We start from the raw sequence: 17,809 nt of genomic DNA on the forward strand, positions 1-17,809 counted from the left end.
AGCGCCACTCTGACTACACGGGGAGAAGGGGACCTTCTTTCTAACCCCAGGGGCGTGACTGAAACGTCTACGGCCTGTCATGAGCGGGTAAATGGCGGGAAGCCCTAATATGCTACCTAGGCATAAAGGCTGCCAGAACCGAGACCCTCGCTAGGCTTTCGCAGATTAATTTAGTAAGTAAAAATGAGGGGCTCGTTGAGGAAATACAGAAACATAGGTCGGCAGTCTAGGACGCCAAAGGAGGCAGAGGGGTGTGGTTAGGTTTTATTTTTTACTAGGGTAATGAAGTTAAGATTCTTTTAAAATATAAGAAAGAAAGAAAGAAAAACACGCGCCCAGAGTGGGGACCGAACCCACGCCTTTCGATTAGATCTCGAATGCCTTACCAATTCGGCTATCTGGGCGACTGTATTCTCCTTCACTTTCTGGGCTATTTATATCTACTAGAAGTGTATCTGACGCTTGAGGGCGGTAGCCAGCGCCATTCTGACTACACGGGGAGAAGGGGACCTTCTTTTTACCCCCGGGGCGGGACTCAAACGTCTACGGCCTGTCATGAGCGGGTAACTGGCGGCAAGCCCTCTTATGGTACCTAGGCATCAAGGCTGCCAGAACCGAGACCCTCGCTTGGATTTCGCAGATTATTTTAGTAAGTAAAAATGAGGGGCTCGTTGAGAAAATACAGAAACATAGGTCGGTAGTCTACGACGCCAAAGGAGGCATAGGGGTGTGGTTAGGCTTTATTTTTTACTATGGTTAATGAAGTTAGATTCTTTTTTAAATATAAGAAAGAAAGAAAGAAAGAAAGAAAGAAAGAAAGAAAGAAAAACACGCGCCCAGAGTGGGGACCGAACCCACGCCTTTCGATAAGATCTCGAATGCCTTACCAATTCGGCTATCTGGGCGACTGTGTTCTCCTACTCTTTCTGGGCTATTTATATTTACTAGAAGTGTATCTAACGCTTGAGGGTGGTAGCCAGCGCCACTCTGACTATACGGGGAGAAGGGGACCTTCTTTTAAACCCCCGGGGCGTGACTCAAACGTCTACGGCCTGTCATGAGCGGGTAACTGGAGGGAAGCCCTCTTATGCTACCTAGGCATCAAGGCTGCCAGAACCGAGACCCTCGGTAGGCTTTCGCAGATTAATATAGTAAGTAAAAATGAGGAGCTCGCTGAGGAAATACAGAAACATAGGTCGGCAGTCTACAACGCCAAAGGAGGCATACGGGTGTGGTTACGCTTTATTTTTTACTATGGTAAATGAAGTTAAGATTCTTTTTAAATATAAGAAAGCAAGAAAGAAAAAAAAAAACACGCGCCCAGAGTGGGGACCGAACCCATGCCTTTCGATTAGATTTCGAATGCCTTACCAATTCGGCTATCTGGGCGTGTGTGTTCTCCTTCACTTTCTGGGCTATTTTAATTTACTAGAAGTGTATCTGACGCTTGAGGGTGGTAGCCAGCGCCACTCTGACTACACGAGAAGAAGGGGACTTTCTTTTTAACGCCCGGGGCGTGACTCAAACGTCTACGGCCTGTCATAAGCGGGTAACTGGCGGGAAGCCCTCTCATGCTACCTAGGCATCAAGGCTGCCAGAACCGAGACCCTCGCTAGGCTTTCGCAGAATAGTATAGTAAGTAAAACTGAGGGGCTTGTTGAGGAAATACAGAAACATAGGTCGGCAGTCTACAACGCCAAAGGAGGCATAGGGGTGTGGTTAGGCTTTGTTTTTCACTATGGTGGTATGAAGTTAAGATTCTTTTTTAAATATAAGAAAGAAAGAAAAACACGCGCCCAGAATTGGGACCGAAACCACGCCTTTCGATTAGATCTCGAATGCCTTACCAATTCGGCTATCTGGGCGACTGTGTTCTCCTTCACTTTCTGGGCAATTTATATTTACTAGAAGTGTATCGGACGATTGAGGGTGGTAGCCAGCTCCACTCTGACTACACGGGGAGAAGAGGACCTTCTTTCTAACCCCAGGGGCGTGACTCAAACGTCTACGGCCTGTCAATGGCGGGTAAATGGCGGGAAGCCCTCTTATGCTACCTAGGCATAAAGGCTGCCAGAACCGAGACCCTCGCTAGGCTTTCGCAGATTAATTTAGTAAGTAAAAATGAGGGTCTCGTTGAGGAAATACAGAAACATAGGTCGGCAGAGTACGACGCCAAAGGAGACAGAGGGGTGTGGTTAGGCTTTATTTTTTCTAGGGTAATGAAGTTAACATTCTTTTAAAATATAAGAAAGAAAGAAAAACACGCGCCCAGAATTGGGACCGAACCCACGCCTTTCGATTAGATCTCGAATGCCTTACCAATTTGGCTATCTGGGCGACTGTGTTCTCCTTCACTTTCTGGGCAATTTATATTTACTAGAAGTGTATCGGACGATTGAGGGTGGTAGCCAGCGCCACTCTGACTACACGTGGAAAAGGGGACCTTCTTTTTACCCCCGGGGCGTGACTCAAACGTCTACGGCCTGTCATGAGCGGGTAACAGGCGGCAAGCCCTCTTATGCTACCTAGGCATCAAGGCTGCCAGAACCGAGACCCTCGCTAGGCTTTCGCAGAATAATTTAGTAAGTAAAAATGAGGGGTACGTTGAGAAAATACAGAAACATAGGTCGGTAGTCTACGACGCCAAAGGAGGCATAGGGGTGTGGTTAGGCTTTATTTTTTACTCTGGGTAATGAAGTTAAGAGCCCAGAGTGGGGACCGAACCCACGCCTTTCGATTAGATCTCGAATGCCTTACCAATTCGGCTATCTGGGCGACTGTGTTCTCCTTCACTTTTTGGGCTATTTATATTTACTAGAAGTGTATCGGACGCTTGAGGGTGGTAGCCAGCGCCACTCTGACTACACGGGGAGAAGGGGACCTTCTTTCTAACCGCAGGGGCGTGACTCAAACGTCTACGGCCTGTCATGAGCGGGTAAATGGCGGGAAGCCCTATTATGCTACCTAGGCATAAAGGCTGCCAGAACCGACACCCTCGCTAGGCTTTCGCAGATTAATTTAGTAAGTAAAAATGAGGGGCTCGTTGAGGAAATACAGAAACATAGGTCGGCAGTCTAGGACGCCAAAGGAGGCAGAGGGGTGTGGTTAGGTTTTATTTTTTACTAGAGTAATGAAGTTAAGATTCTTTTAAAATATAAGAAAGAAAGAAAGAAAAACACGCGCCCAGAGTGGGGACCGAACCCACGCCTTTCGATTAGATCTCGAATGCTTTACCAATTCGGCTATCTAGGCGACTGTGTTCTCCTTCACTTTCTGGGCTATTTATATTTACTAGAAGTGTATCTGACCCTTGAGGGTGGTAGCCAGCGCCACTCTGACTACACGGGGAGAAGGGGACCTTCTTTTTACCCCCGGGGCGTGACTCAAACGTCTACGGCCTGTCATGAGCGGGTAACTGGCGGCAAGCCCTCTTATGCTACCTAGGCATCAAGGCTGCCAGAACCGAGACCCTCGCTAGGCTTTCGCAGATTAATATAGTAAGTAAAAATGAGGGGCTCTCTGAGGAGATACAGAAACATAGGTCGGCAGTCCACAACGCCAAAGCAGGCATACGGGTGTGGTTAGGCTTTATTTTTTACTATGGTAAATGAAGTTAAGATTCTTTTTAAATATAAGAAAGAAAGAAAGAAAGAAAAACACGCGCCCAGAGTGGGGACCGAACCCACGCCTTTCGATTAGATCTCGAATGCTTTACCAATTCGGCTATCTAGGCGACTGTGTTCTCCTTCACTTTCTGGGCTATTTATATTTACTAGAAGTGTATCTGACGCTTGAGGGTGGTAGCCAGCGCTACTCTGACTACACGGGGAGAAGGGGACCTTCTTTTTAACCCCCGGGGCGTGACTCAAACGTCTACGGCCTGTCATTTGCGGGTAACTGGCGGGAAGCCCTCTTATGCTACCTAGGCATCATGGCTGCCAGAACCGAGACCCTCGCTAGGCTTTCGCAGAATAATATAGTAAGTAAAACTGGGGGGCTTGTTGAGGAAATACAGAAACATAGGTCGGCAGTCTACAACGCCAAAGGAGGCATAGGGGTGTGGTTAGGCTTTATTTTTCACTATGGTGGTATGAAGTTAAGATTTTTTTTTAAATATAAGAAAGAAAGAAAAACACGCGCCCAGAATTGGGACCAAACCCACGCCTTTCGATTAGATCTCGAATGCCTTACCAATTCGGCTATCTGGGCGACTGTGTTCTCCTTCACTTTCTGGGCAATTTATATTTACTAGAAGTGTATCGGACGATTGAGGGTGGTAGCCAGCGCCACTCTGCCTACACGGGGAGAAGGGGACCTTCTTTCTAACCCCAGGGGCGTGACTCAAACGTCTACGGCCTGTCATGAGCGGGTAAATGGCGGGAAGCCCTCTTATGCTACCTAGGCATAAAGGCTGCCAGAACCGAGACCCTCGCTAGGCTTTCGCAGATTAATTTAGTAAGTAAAAATGAGGGTCTCGTTGAGGAAATACAGAAACATAGGTCGGCAGAGTACGACGCCAAAGGAGACAGAGGGGTGTGGTTAGGCTTTATTTTTTTCTAGGGTAATGAAGTTAACATTCTTTTAAAATATAAGAAAGAAAGAAAAACACGCGCCCAGAGTGGGGACCGAACCCACGCCTTTCGATTAGATCTCGAATGCTTTACCAATTCGGCTATCTGGGCGACTGTGTTCTCCTTCACTTTCTGGGCTATTTATATTTACTAGAAGTGTATCTGACGCTTGAGGGTGGTAGCCAGCGCCACTCTGACTACACGGGGAGAAGGGGACCTTCTTTTTAACCCCCGGGGCGTGACTCAAACGTCTACGGCCTGTCATGAGTGGGTAACTGGCGGAAAGCCCTCTTATGCTAACTAGGCATCAAGGCTTCCAGGACCGAGACCCTCGCTAGGCTTTCGCTGATTAATATAGTAAGTAAAAATGAGGGGCTCGTTGAGGAAATACCGAAACATAGGTCGGCAGTCTACAACGCCAAAGGAGGCATAGGGGTGTGGTTAGGCTTTATTTTATACTGTGGTTAATGAAGTTAGATTCTTTTTTTAAATATAAGAAAGAAAGAAAAGAAGAAAGAAAAACACGCGCCCAGCGTGGGAACTGAACCCACGCCTTTCGATAAGATCTCGAATGCTTTACCAATTCGGCTATCTGGGCGACTGTGTTCTCCTACACTTTCTGGGCTATTTATATTTACTAGAAGTGTATCTGACGCTTGAGGGTGGTAGCCAGCGCCACTCTGACTACACGTGGAAAAGGGGACCTTCTTTTTACCCCCGGGGCGTGACTCAAACGTCTACGGCCTGTCATGAGCGGGTAACAGGCGGCAAGCCCTCTTATGCTACCTAGGCATCAAGGCTGCCAGAACCGAGACCCTCGCTAGGCTTTCGCAGAATAATTTAGTAAGTAAAAATGAGGGGTACGTTGAGAAAATACAGAAACATAGGTCGGTAGTCTACGACGCCAAAGGAGGCATAGGGGTGTGGTTAGGCTTTATTTTTTACTCTGGGTAATGAAGTTAAGATTCTTTTTTAAATATAAGAAAGAAAGAAAAACACGCGCCCAGAGTGGGGACCAAACCCACGCCTTTCGATTAGATCTCGAATGCCTTACCAATTCGGCTATCTGGGCGACTGTGTTCTCCTTCACTTTTTGGGCTATTTATATTTACTAGAAGTGTATCGGACGCTTGAGGGTGGTAGCCAGCGCCACTCTGACTACACGGGGAGAAGGGGACCTTCTTTCTAACCCCAGGGGCGTGACTCAAACGTGTACGGCCTGTCATGAGCGGGTAAATGGCGGGAAGCCCTATTATGCTACCTAGGCATAAAGGCTGTCAGAACCGAGACCCTCGCTACGCTTTCGCAGATTAATTTAGTAAGTAAAAATGAGGGGCTCGTTGAGGAAATACAGAAACATAGGTCGGCAGTCTAGGACGCCAAAGGAGGCAGAGGGGTGTGGTTAGGTTTTATTTTTTACTAGGGTAATGAAGTTAAGATTCTTTTAAAATATAAGAAAGAAAGAAAGAAAAACACGCGCCCAGAGTGGGGACCGAACCCACGCCTTTCGATTAGATCTCGAATGCTTTACCAATTCGGCTATCTAGGCGACTGTGTTCTCCTTCACTTTCTGGGCTATTTATATTTACTAGAAGTGTATCTGACGCTTGAGGGTGGTAGCCAGCGCCACTCTGACTACACGGGGAGAAGGGGACCTTCTTTTTAACCCCCTGGGCGTGACTCAAACGTCTACGGCCTGTCATGAGCGGGTAACTGGCGGGAAGCCCTCTTATGCTACCTAGGCATCAAGGCTGCCAGAACCGAGACCCTCGCTAGGCTTTCGCAGATTAATATAGTAAGAAAAAATGATGGGCTCGCTGAGGAGATACAGAAACATAGGTCGGCAGTCTAGGACGCCAAAGGAGGCAGAGGGGTGTGGTTAGGTTTTATTTTTTACTAGGGTAATGAAGTTAAGATTCTTTTAAAATATAAGAAAGAAAGAAAGAAAAACACGCGCCCAGAGTGGGGACCGAACCCACGCCTTTCGATTAGATCTCGAATGCTTTACCAATTCGGCTATCTAGGCGACTGTGTTCTCCTTCACTTTCTGGGCTATTTATATTTACTAGAAGTGTATCTGACCCTTGAGGGTGGTAGCCAGCGCCACTCTGACTACACGGGGAGAAGGGGACCTTCTTTTTACCCCCGGGGCGTGACTCAAACGTCTACGGCCTGTCATGAGCGGGTAACTGGCGGCAAGCCCTCTTATGCTACCTAGGCATCAAGGCTGCCAGAACCGAGACCCTCGCTAGGCTTTCGCAGATTAATATAGTAAGTAAAAATGAGGGGCTCTCTGAGGAGATACAGAAACATAGGTCGGCAGTCCACAACGCCAAAGCAGGCATACGGGTGTGGTTAGGCTTTATTTTTTACTATGGTAAATGAAGTTAAGATTCTTTTTAAATATAAGAAAGAAAGAAAGAAAGAAAAACACGCGCCCAGAGTGGGGACCGAACCCACGCCTTTCGATTAGATCTCGAATGCTTTACCAATTCGGCTATCTAGGCGACTGTGTTCTCCTTCACTTTCTGGGCTATTTATATTTACTAGAAGTGTATCTGACGCTTGAGGGTGGTAGCCAGCGCTACTCTGACTACACGGGGAGAAGGGGACCTTCTTTTTAACCCCCGGGGCGTGACTCAAACGTCTACGGCCTGTCATTTGCGGGTAACTGGCGGGAAGCCCTCTTATGCTACCTAGGCATCATGGCTGCCAGAACCGAGACCCTCGCTAGGCTTTCGCAGAATAATATAGTAAGTAAAACTGGGGGGCTTGTTGAGGAAATACAGAAACATAGGTCGGCAGTCTACAACGCCAAAGGAGGCATAGGGGTGTGGTTAGGCTTTATTTTTCACTATGGTGGTATGAAGTTAAGATTTTTTTTTAAATATAAGAAAGAAAGAAAAACACGCGCCCAGAATTGGGACCAAACCCACGCCTTTCGATTAGATCTCGAATGCCTTACCAATTCGGCTATCTGGGCGACTGTGTTCTCCTTCACTTTCTGGGCAATTTATATTTACTAGAAGTGTATCGGACGATTGAGGGTGGTAGCCAGCGCCACTCTGCCTACACGGGGAGAAGGGGACCTTCTTTCTAACCCCAGGGGCGTGACTCAAACGTCTACGGCCTGTCATGAGCGGGTAAATGGCGGGAAGCCCTCTTATGCTACCTAGGCATAAAGGCTGCCAGAACCGAGACCCTCGCTAGGCTTTCGCAGATTAATTTAGTAAGTAAAAATGAGGGTCTCGTTGAGGAAATACAGAAACATAGGTCGGCAGAGTACGACGCCAAAGGAGACAGAGGGGTGTGGTTAGGCTTTATTTTTTTCTAGGGTAATGAAGTTAACATTCTTTTAAAATATAAGAAAGAAAGAAAAACACGCGCCCAGAGTGGGGACCGAACCCACGCCTTTCGATTAGATCTCGAATGCTTTACCAATTCGGCTATCTGGGCGACTGTGTTCTCCTTCACTTTCTGGGCTATTTATATTTACTAGAAGTGTATCTGACGCTTGAGGGTGGTAGCCAGCGCCACTCTGACTACACGGGGAGAAGGGGACCTTCTTTTTAACCCCCGGGGCGTGACTCAAACGTCTACGGCCTGTCATGAGTGGGTAACTGGCGGAAAGCCCTCTTATGCTAACTAGGCATCAAGGCTTCCAGGACCGAGACCCTCGCTAGGCTTTCGCTGATTAATATAGTAAGTAAAAATGAGGGGCTCGTTGAGGAAATACCGAAACATAGGTCGGCAGTCTACAACGCCAAAGGAGGCATAGGGGTGTGGTTAGGCTTTATTTTTTACTGTGGTTAATGAAGTTAGATTCTTTTTTTAAATATAAGAAAGAAAGAAAAGAAGAAAGAAAAACACGCGCCCAGCGTGGGAACTGAACCCACGCCTTTCGATAAGATCTCGAATGCTTTACCAATTCGGCTATCTGGGCGACTGTGTTCTCCTACACTTTCTGGGCTATTTATATTTACTAGAAGTGTATCTGACGCTTGAGGGTGGTAGCCAGCGCCACTCTGACTACACGTGGAAAAGGGGACCTTCTTTTTACCCCCGGGGCGTGACTCAAACGTCTACGGCCTGTCATGAGCGGGTAACAGGCGGCAAGCCCTCTTATGCTACCTAGGCATCAAGGCTGCCAGAACCGAGACCCTCGCTAGGCTTTCGCAGAATAATTTAGTAAGTAAAAATGAGGGGTACGTTGAGAAAATACAGAAACATAGGTCGGTAGTCTACGACGCCAAAGGAGGCATAGGGGTGTGGTTAGGCTTTATTTTTTACTCTGGGTAATGAAGTTAAGATTCTTTTTTAAATATAAGAAAGAAAGAAAAACACGCGCCCAGAGTGGGGACCAAACCCACGCCTTTCGATTAGATCTCGAATGCCTTACCAATTCGGCTATCTGGGCGACTGTGTTCTCCTTCACTTTTTGGGCTATTTATATTTACTAGAAGTGTATCGGACGCTTGAGGGTGGTAGCCAGCGCCACTCTGACTACACGGGGAGAAGGGGACCTTCTTTCTAACCCCAGGGGCGTGACTCAAACGTGTACGGCCTGTCATGAGCGGGTAAATGGCGGGAAGCCCTATTATGCTACCTAGGCATAAAGGCTGCCAGAACCGAGACCCTCGCTACGCTTTCGCAGATTAATTTAGTAAGTAAAAATGAGGGGCTCGTTGAGGAAATACAGAAACATAGGTCGGCAGTCTAGGACGCCAAAGGAGGCAGAGGGGTGTGGTTAGGTTTTATTTTTTACTAGGGTAATGAAGTTAAGATTCTTTTAAAATATAAGAAAGAAAGAAAGAAAAACACGCGCCCAGAGTGGGGACCGAACCCACGCCTTTCGATTAGATCTCGAATGCTTTACCAATTCGGCTATCTAGGCGACTGTGTTCTCCTTCACTTTCTGGGCTATTTATATTTACTAGAAGTGTATCTGACGCTTGAGGGTGGTAGCCAGCGCCACTCTGACTACACGGGGAGAAGGGGACCTTCTTTTTAACCCCCTGGGCGTGACTCAAACGTCTACGGCCTGTCATGAGCGGGTAACTGGCGGGAAGCCCTCTTATGCTACCTAGGCATCAAGGCTGCCAGAACCGAGACCCTCGCTAGGCTTTCGCAGATTAATATAGTAAGTAAAAATGATGGGCTCGCTGAGGAGATACAGAAACATAGGTCGGCAGTCTAGGACGCCAAAGGAGGCAGAGGGGTGTGGTTAGGTTTTATTTTTTACTAGGGTAAGGAAGTTAAGATTCTTTTAAAATATAAGAAAGAAAGAAAGAAAAACACGCGCCCAGAGTGGGGACCGAACCCACGCCTTTCGATTAGATCTCGAATGCTTTACCAATTCGGCTATCTAGGCGACTGTGTTCTCCTTCACTTTCTGGGCTATTTATATTTACTAGAAGTGTATCTGACGCTTGAGGGTGGTAGCCAGCGCCACTCTAACTACACGGGGAGAAGGGGACCTTCTTTTTACCCCCGGGGCGTGACTCAAACGTCTACGGCCTGTCATGAGCGGGTAACTGGCGGCAAGCCCTCTTATGCTACCTAGGCATCAAGGCTGCCAGAACCGAGACCCTCGCTAGGCTTTCGCAGATTAATATAGTAAGTAAAAATGAGGGGCTCGTTGAGGAAATACAGAAACATAGGTCGCCAGTCTACCACACCAAAAGAGGCATAGGGGTGTGGTTAGGCTTTATTTTTTACTATGGTTAATGAAGTTAAGATTCTTTTTTAAATATAAGAAAGAAAGAAAAACACGCGCCCAGAGTGGGGACCGAACCCACGCCTTTCGATTAGATCTCGAATGCCTTACCAATTCGGCTATCTGGGCACTGTGTTCTCCTTCACTTTCTGGGCTATTTATATTTACTAGAAGTGTATCTGACGCTTGAGGGTGGTAGCCAGCGCCACTCTGACTACACAGGGAGAAGGGGACCTTCTTTTGAACCCCAGGGGCGTGACTCAAACGTCTACGGCCTGTCATTAGCGGGTAACTGGCAGGAAGCCCTCTTATGCTACCTAGGCATCAAGGCTGCCATAACCGAGACCCTCGCTAGGCTTTCGAAGATTAATTTAGTAAGTAAAAATGAAGGGCCCGTTGAGAAAATACAGAAACATAGGTCGGTAGTCTACGACGCCAAAGGAGGCATAGGGGTGTGATTAGGCTTTATTTTTTACTATGGTTAATGAAGTTAGATTCTTTTTTAAATATAAGAAAGAAAGAAAAACACGCGCCCAGAGTGGGGACCGAACCCACGCCTTTCGATTAGATCTCGAATGCCTTACCATTTCGGCTACCTGGGCGACTGTGTTCTCCTTCACTTTTTGGGCTATTTATATTTACTAGAAGTGTATCTGACGCTTCAGGGTGGTAGCCAGCGCCACTCTGACTACACAGGGAGAAGGGGACCTTCTTTTTACCCCCGGGGCGTGACTCAAACGTCTACGGCCTGTCATGAGCGGGTAACTGGCGGCAAGCCCTCTTATGCTACCTAGGCATCAAGGCTGCCAGAACCGAGACCCTCGCTAGGCTTTCGAAGATTAATTTAGTAAGTAAAAATGATGGGCCCATTGAGAAAATACAGAAACATAGGTCGGTAGTCTACGACGCCAAAGGAGGCATAGGGGTGTGGTTTGGCTTTATTTTTTACTATGGTTAATGAAGTTAGATTCTTTTTTAAATATAAGAAAGAAAGAAAAACACGCGCCCAGAGTGGGGACCGAACCCACGCCTTTCGATTAGTTCTCGAATGCCTTACCAATTCGGCTATCTGGGCGACTGTGTTCTCCTTCACTTTTTGGGCTATTTATATTTACTAGAACTGTATCGGACGCTTGAGGGTGGTAGCCAGCGCCACTCTGACTACACGGGGAGAAGGGGACCTTCTTTCTAACCCCCGGGGCGTGACTCAAACGTCTACGGCCTGTCATGAGTGGGTAACTGGCGGAAAGCCCTCTTATGCTAACTAGGCATCAAGGCTTCCAGGACCGAGACCCTCGCTAGGCTTTCGCTGATTAATATAGTAAGTAAAAATGAGGGGCTCGTTGAGGAAATACCGAAACATAGGTCGGCAGTCTACAACGCCAAAGGAGGCATAGGGGTGTGGTTAGGCTTTATTTTTTACTGTGGTTAATGAAGTTAGATTCTTTTTTTAAATATAAGAAAGAAAGAAAAGAAGAAAGAAAAACACGCGCCCAGCGTGGGAACTGAACCCACGCCTTTCGATAAGATCTCGAATGCTTTACCAATTCGGCTATCTGGGCGACTGTGTTCTCCTACACTTTCTGGGCTATTTATATTTACTAGAAGTGTATCTGACGCTTGAGGGTGGTAGCCAGCGCCACTCTGACTACACGTGGAAAAGGGGACCTTCTTTTTACCCCCGGGGCGTGACTCAAACGTCTACGGCCTGTCATGAGCGGGTAACAGGCGGCAAGCCCTCTTATGCTACCTAGGCATCAAGGCTGCCAGAACCGAGACCCTCGCTAGGCTTTCGCAGAATAATTTAGTAAGTAAAAATGAGGGGTACGTTGAGAAAATACAGAAACATAGGTCGGTAGTCTACGACGCCAAAGGAGGCATAGGGGTGTGGTTAGGCTTTATTTTTTACTCTGGGTAATGAAGTTAAGATTCTTTTTTAAATATAAGAAAGAAAGAAAAACACGCGCCCAGAGTGGGGACCAAACCCACGCCTTTCGATTAGATCTCGAATGCCTTACCAATTCGGCTATCTGGGCGACTGTGTTCTCCTTCACTTTTTGGGCTATTTATATTTACTAGAAGTGTATCGGACGCTTGAGGGTGGTAGCCAGCGCCACTCTGACTACACGGGGAGAAGGGGACCTTCTTTCTAACCCCAGGGGCGTGACTCAAACGTGTACGGCCTGTCATGAGCGGGTAAATGGCGGGAAGCCCTATTATGCTACCTAGGCATAAAGGCTGCCAGAACCGAGACCCTCGCTACGCTTTCGCAGATTAATTTAGTAAGTAAAAATGAGGGGCTCGTTGAGGAAATACAGAAACATAGGTCGGCAGTCTAGGACGCCAAAGGAGGCAGAGGGGTGTGGTTAGGTTTTATTTTTTACTAGGGTAATGAAGTTAAGATTCTTTTAAAATATAAGAAAGAAAGAAAGAAAAACACGCGCCCAGAGTGGGGACCGAACCCACGCCTTTCGATTAGATCTCGAATGCTTTACCAATTCGGCTATCTAGGCGACTGTGTTCTCCTTCACTTTCTGGGCTATTTATATTTACTAGAAGTGTATCTGACGCTTGAGGGTGGTAGCCAGCGCCACTCTGACTACACGGGGAGAAGGGGACCTTCTTTTTAACCCCCTGGGCGTGACTCAAACGTCTACGGCCTGTCATGAGCGGGTAACTGGCGGGAAGCCCTCTTATGCTACCTAGGCATCAAGGCTGCCAGAACCGAGACCCTCGCTAGGCTTTCGCAGATTAATATAGTAAGTAAAAATGATGGGCTCGCTGAGGAGATACAGAAACATAGGTCGGCAGTCTAGGACGCCAAAGGAGGCAGAGGGGTGTGGTTAGGTTTTATTTTTTACTAGGGTAATGAAGTTAAGATTCTTTTAAAATATAAGAAAGAAAGAAAGAAAAACACGCGCCCAGAGTGGGGACCGAACCCACGCCTTTCGATTAGATCTCGAATGCTTTACCAATTCGGCTATCTAGGCGACTGTGTTCTCCTTCACTTTCTGGGCTATTTATATTTACTAGAAGTGTATCTGACGCTTGAGGGTGGTAGCCAGCGCCACTCTAACTACACGGGGAGAAGGGGACCTTCTTTTTACCCCCGGGGCGTGACTCAAACGTCTACGGCCTGTCATGAGCGGGTAACTGGCGGCAAGCCCTCTTATGCTACCTAGGCATCAAGGCTGCCAGAACCGAGACCCTCGCTAGGCTTTCGCAGATTAATATAGTAAGTAAAAATGAGGGGCTCGTTGAGGAAATACAGAAACATAGGTCGCCAGTCTACCACACCAAAAGAGGCATAGGGGTGTGGTTAGGCTTTATTTTTTACTATGGTTAATGAAGTTAAGATTCTTTTTTAAATATAAGAAAGAAAGAAAAACACGCGCCCAGAGTGGGGACCGAACCCACGCCTTTCGATTAGATCTCGAATGCCTTACCAATTCGGCTATCTGGGCACTGTGTTCTCCTTCACTTTCTGGGCTATTTATATTTACTAGAAGTGTATCTGACGCTTGAGGGTGGTAGCCAGCGCCACTCTGACTACACAGGGAGAAGGGGACCTTCTTTTGAACCCCAGGGGCGTGACTCAAACGTCTACGGCCTGTCATTAGCGGGTAACTGGCAGGAAGCCCTCTTATGCTACCTAGGCATCAAGGCTGCCATAACCGAGACCCTCGCTAGGCTTTCGAAGATTAATTTAGTAAGTAAAAATGAAGGGCCCGTTGAGAAAATACAGAAACATAGGTCGGTAGTCTACGACGCCAAAGGAGGCATAGGGGTGTGATTAGGCTTTATTTTTTACTATGGTTAATGAAGTTAGATTCTTTTTTAAATATAAGAAAGAAAGAAAAACACGCGCCCAGAGTGGGGACCGAACCCACGCCTTTCGATTAGATCTCGAATGCCTTACCATTTCGGCTACCTGGGCGACTGTGTTCTCCTTCACTTTTTGGGCTATTTATATTTACTAGAAGTGTATCTGACGCTTCAGGGTGGTAGCCAGCGCCACTCTGACTACACAGGGAGAAGGGGACCTTCTTTTTACCCCCGGGGCGTGACTCAAACGTCTACGGCCTGTCATGAGCGGGTAACTGGCGGCAAGCCCTCTTATGCTACCTAGGCATCAAGGCTGCCAGAACCGAGACCCTCGCTAGGCTTTCGAAGATTAATTTAGTAAGTAAAAATGATGGGCCCATTGAGAAAATACAGAAACATAGGTCGGTAGTCTACGACGCCAAAGGAGGCATAGGGGTGTGGTTTGGCTTTATTTTTTACTATGGTTAATGAAGTTAGATTCTTTTTTAAATATAAGAAAGAAAGAAAAACACGCGCCCAGAGTGGGGACCGAACCCACGCCTTTCGATTAGTTCTCGAATGCCTTACCAATTCGGCTATCTGGGCGACTGTGTTCTCCTTCACTTTTTGGGCTATTTATATTTACTAGAACTGTATCGGACGCTTGAGGGTGGTAGCCAGCGCCACTCTGACTACACGGGGAGAAGGGGACCTTCTTTCTAACCCCAGGGGCGTGACTCAAACGTCTACGGCCTGTCATGAGCGGGTAAATGGCGGGAAGCCCTATTATGCTACCTAGGCATAAAGGCTGCCAGAACCGAGACCCTCGCTAGGCTTTCGCAGATTAATTTAGTAAGTAAAAATGAGGGGCTCGTTGAGGAAATACAGAAACATAGGTCGGCAGTCTAGGACGCCAAAGGAGGCAGAGGGGTGTGGTTAGGTTTTATTTTTTACTAGGGTAATGAAGTTAAGATTCTTTTAAAATATAAGAAAGAAAGAAAAAAAAACACGCGCCCAGAGTGGGGACCGAACCCACGCCTTTCGATTAGATCTCGAATGCTTTACCAATTCGGCTATCTAGGCGACTGTGTTCTCCTTCACTTTCTGGGCTATTTATATTTACTAGAAGTGTATCTGACGCTTGAGGGTGGTAGCCAGCTCCACTCTGACTACACGGGGAGAAGGGGACCTTCTTTTTAACCCCCGGGGCGTGACTCAAACGTCCACGGCCTGTCATGAGCGGGTAACTGGCGGGAAGCCCTCTTATCCTCCCTGGGCATCGAGGCTTCCAGGACCGAGACCCTCGCTAGGCTTTCGCAGATTAATATAGTAAGTAAAAATTAGGGGCTCGTTGAGGAAATACAGAAACATAGGTCGGCAGTCTACCACGCCAAAAGAGGCATAGGGGTGTGGTTAGGCTTTATTTTTTACTATGGTTAAAGAAGTTAAGATTCTTTTTTAAATATAAGAAAGAAAGAAAAACAAGCGCCCAGAGGTGGGACCGAACCCACGCCTTTCAATTAGATATCGAATGCCTTACCAATTCGGCTATCTGGGCGACTGTGTTCTCCTTCACTTTCTGGGCTATTTATATTTACTAGAAGTGTATCTGACGCTTGAAGGTGGTTGCCAGCGCCACCCTGACAACACGGGGAGTAGGGGACCTTCTTTCTAACCCCAGGGGCGTGACTCAAACGACTACGGCCTGTTATGAGCGGGTAAATGGCGGGAAGCCCTCTTATGCTACCTAGGCATCAAGGCTTCCAAGACCGAGACCCTCGCTAGGCTTTCGCAGATTAATATAGTAAGTAAAAATGAGGGGCTCGTTGAGGAAATACCGAAACATAGGTCGGCAGTCTACAACGCCAAAGGAGGCATAGGGGTGTGGTTAGGCTTTATTTTTTACTGTGGTTAATGAAGTTAGATTCTTTTTTAAATATAAGAAAGAAAGAAAAGAAGAAAGAAAAACACGCGCCCAGAGTGGGGACTGAACCCACGCCTTTCGATAAGATCTCGAATGCTTTACCAATTCGGCTGTCTGGGCGACTGTGTTCTCCTACACTTTCTGGGCTATTTATATTTACTAGAAGTGTATCTGACGCTTGAGGGTGGTAGCCAGCGCCACTCTGACTACACGTGGAAAAGGGGACCTTCTTTTTACCCCCGGGGCGTGACTCAAACGTCTACGGCCTGTCATGAGCGGGTAACAGGCGGCAAGCCCTCTTATGCTACCTAGGCATCAAGGCTGCCAGAACCGAGACCCTCGCTAGGCTTTCGCAGAATAATTTAGTAAGTAAAAATGAGGGGTACGTTGAAAAAAATACAGAAACATAGGTCGGTAGTCTACGACGCCAAAGGAGGCATAGGGGTGTGGTTAGGCTTTATTTTTTACTCTGGGTAATGAAGTTAAGATTCTTTTTTAAATATAAGAAAGAAAGAAAAACACGCGCCCAGAGTGGGGACCAAACCCACGCCTTTCGATTAGATCTCGAATGCCTTACCAATTCGGCTATCTGGGCGACTGTGTTCTCCTTCACTTTTTGGGCTATTTATATTTACTAGAAGTGTATCGGACGCTTGAGGGTGGTAGCCAGCGCCACTCTGACTACACGGGGAGAAGGGGACCTTCTTTCTAACCCCAGGGGCGTGACTCAAACGTCTACGGCCTGTCATGAGCGGGTAAATGGCGGGAAGCCCTATTATGCTACCTAGGCATAAAGGCTGCCAGAACCGAGACCCTCGCTAGGCTTTCGCAGATTAATTTAGTAAGTAAAAATGAGGGGCTCGTTGAGGAAATACAGAAACATAGGTCGGCAGTCTAGGACGCCAAAGGAGGCAGAGGGGTGTGGTTAGGTTTTATTTTTTACTAGGGTAATGAAGTTAAGATTCTTTTAAAATATAAGAAAGAAAGAAAGAAAAACACGCGCCCAGAGTGGGGACCGAACCCACGCCTTTCGATTAGATCTCGAATGCTTTACCAATTCGGCTATCTAGGCGACTGTGTTCTCCTTCACTTTCTGGGCTATTTATATTTACTAGAAGTGTATCTGACGCTTGAAGGTGGTTACCAGCGCCACCCTGACAACACGGGGAGTAGGGGACCTTCTTTTTACCCCCGGGGCGTGACTCAAACGTCTACGGCCTGTCATGAGCGGGTAACTGGCGGCAAGCCCTCCTATGCTACCTAGGCATCAAGGCTGCCAGAACCGAGACCCTCGCTAGGCTTTCGCAGATTAATATAGTAAGTAAAAATGAGGGGCTCGTTGAGGAAATACAGAAACATAGGTCGCCAGTCTACCACACCAAAAGAGGCATAGGGGTGTGGTTAGGCTTTATTTTTTACTATGGTTAATGAAGTTAAGATTCTTTTTTAAATATAAGAAAGAAAGAAAAACACGCGCCCAGAGTGGGGACCGAACCCACGCCTTTCGATTAGACCTCGAATGCCTTACCAATTCGGCTATCTGGGCGACTGTGTTCTCCTTCACTTTCTGGGCTATTTATATTTACTAGAAGTGTATCTGACGCTTGAGGGTGGTAGCCAGCGCCACTCTGACTACACAGGGAGAAGGGGACCTTCTTTTGTACCCCAGGGGCGTGACTCAAACGTCTACGGCCTGTCATTAGCGGGTAACTGGCAGGAAGCCCTCTTATGCTACCTAGGCATCAAGGCTGCCAGAACCGAGACCCTCGCTAGGCTTTCGCAGATTAATATAGT

The 17,809-nt window shown here is 47.3% G+C and overlaps 3 non-coding genes across 3 annotated transcripts; all 3 read right to left on the minus strand.

Moving 5' to 3' along the window:
• Positions 1–11,290: 11,290 nt before the first annotated feature.
• Positions 11,291–11,362, minus strand: Trnas-acu (transfer RNA serine (anticodon ACU)). The gene has a single exon. It is a non-coding gene; the product is annotated as a tRNA-Ser (tRNA).
• Positions 11,363–14,625: 3,263 nt separating this feature from the next.
• Positions 14,626–14,697, minus strand: Trnas-acu (transfer RNA serine (anticodon ACU)). The gene has a single exon. It is a non-coding gene; the product is annotated as a tRNA-Ser (tRNA).
• Positions 14,698–17,489: 2,792 nt separating this feature from the next.
• On the minus strand, positions 17,490–17,561 carry Trnar-ucu (transfer RNA arginine (anticodon UCU)). The gene has a single exon. It is a non-coding gene; the product is annotated as a tRNA-Arg (tRNA).
• Positions 17,562–17,809: the final 248 nt, after the last annotated feature.

This window comes from Haemaphysalis longicornis, unplaced genomic scaffold (genome assembly GCF_048455015.1).
Source record: "Haemaphysalis longicornis isolate Haplotype H1 unplaced genomic scaffold, Haemaphysalis longicornis Haplotype H1 scaffold_11, whole genome shotgun sequence".
In the NCBI taxonomy this organism is placed as follows: domain Eukaryota; kingdom Metazoa; phylum Arthropoda; class Arachnida; order Ixodida; family Ixodidae; genus Haemaphysalis; species Haemaphysalis longicornis.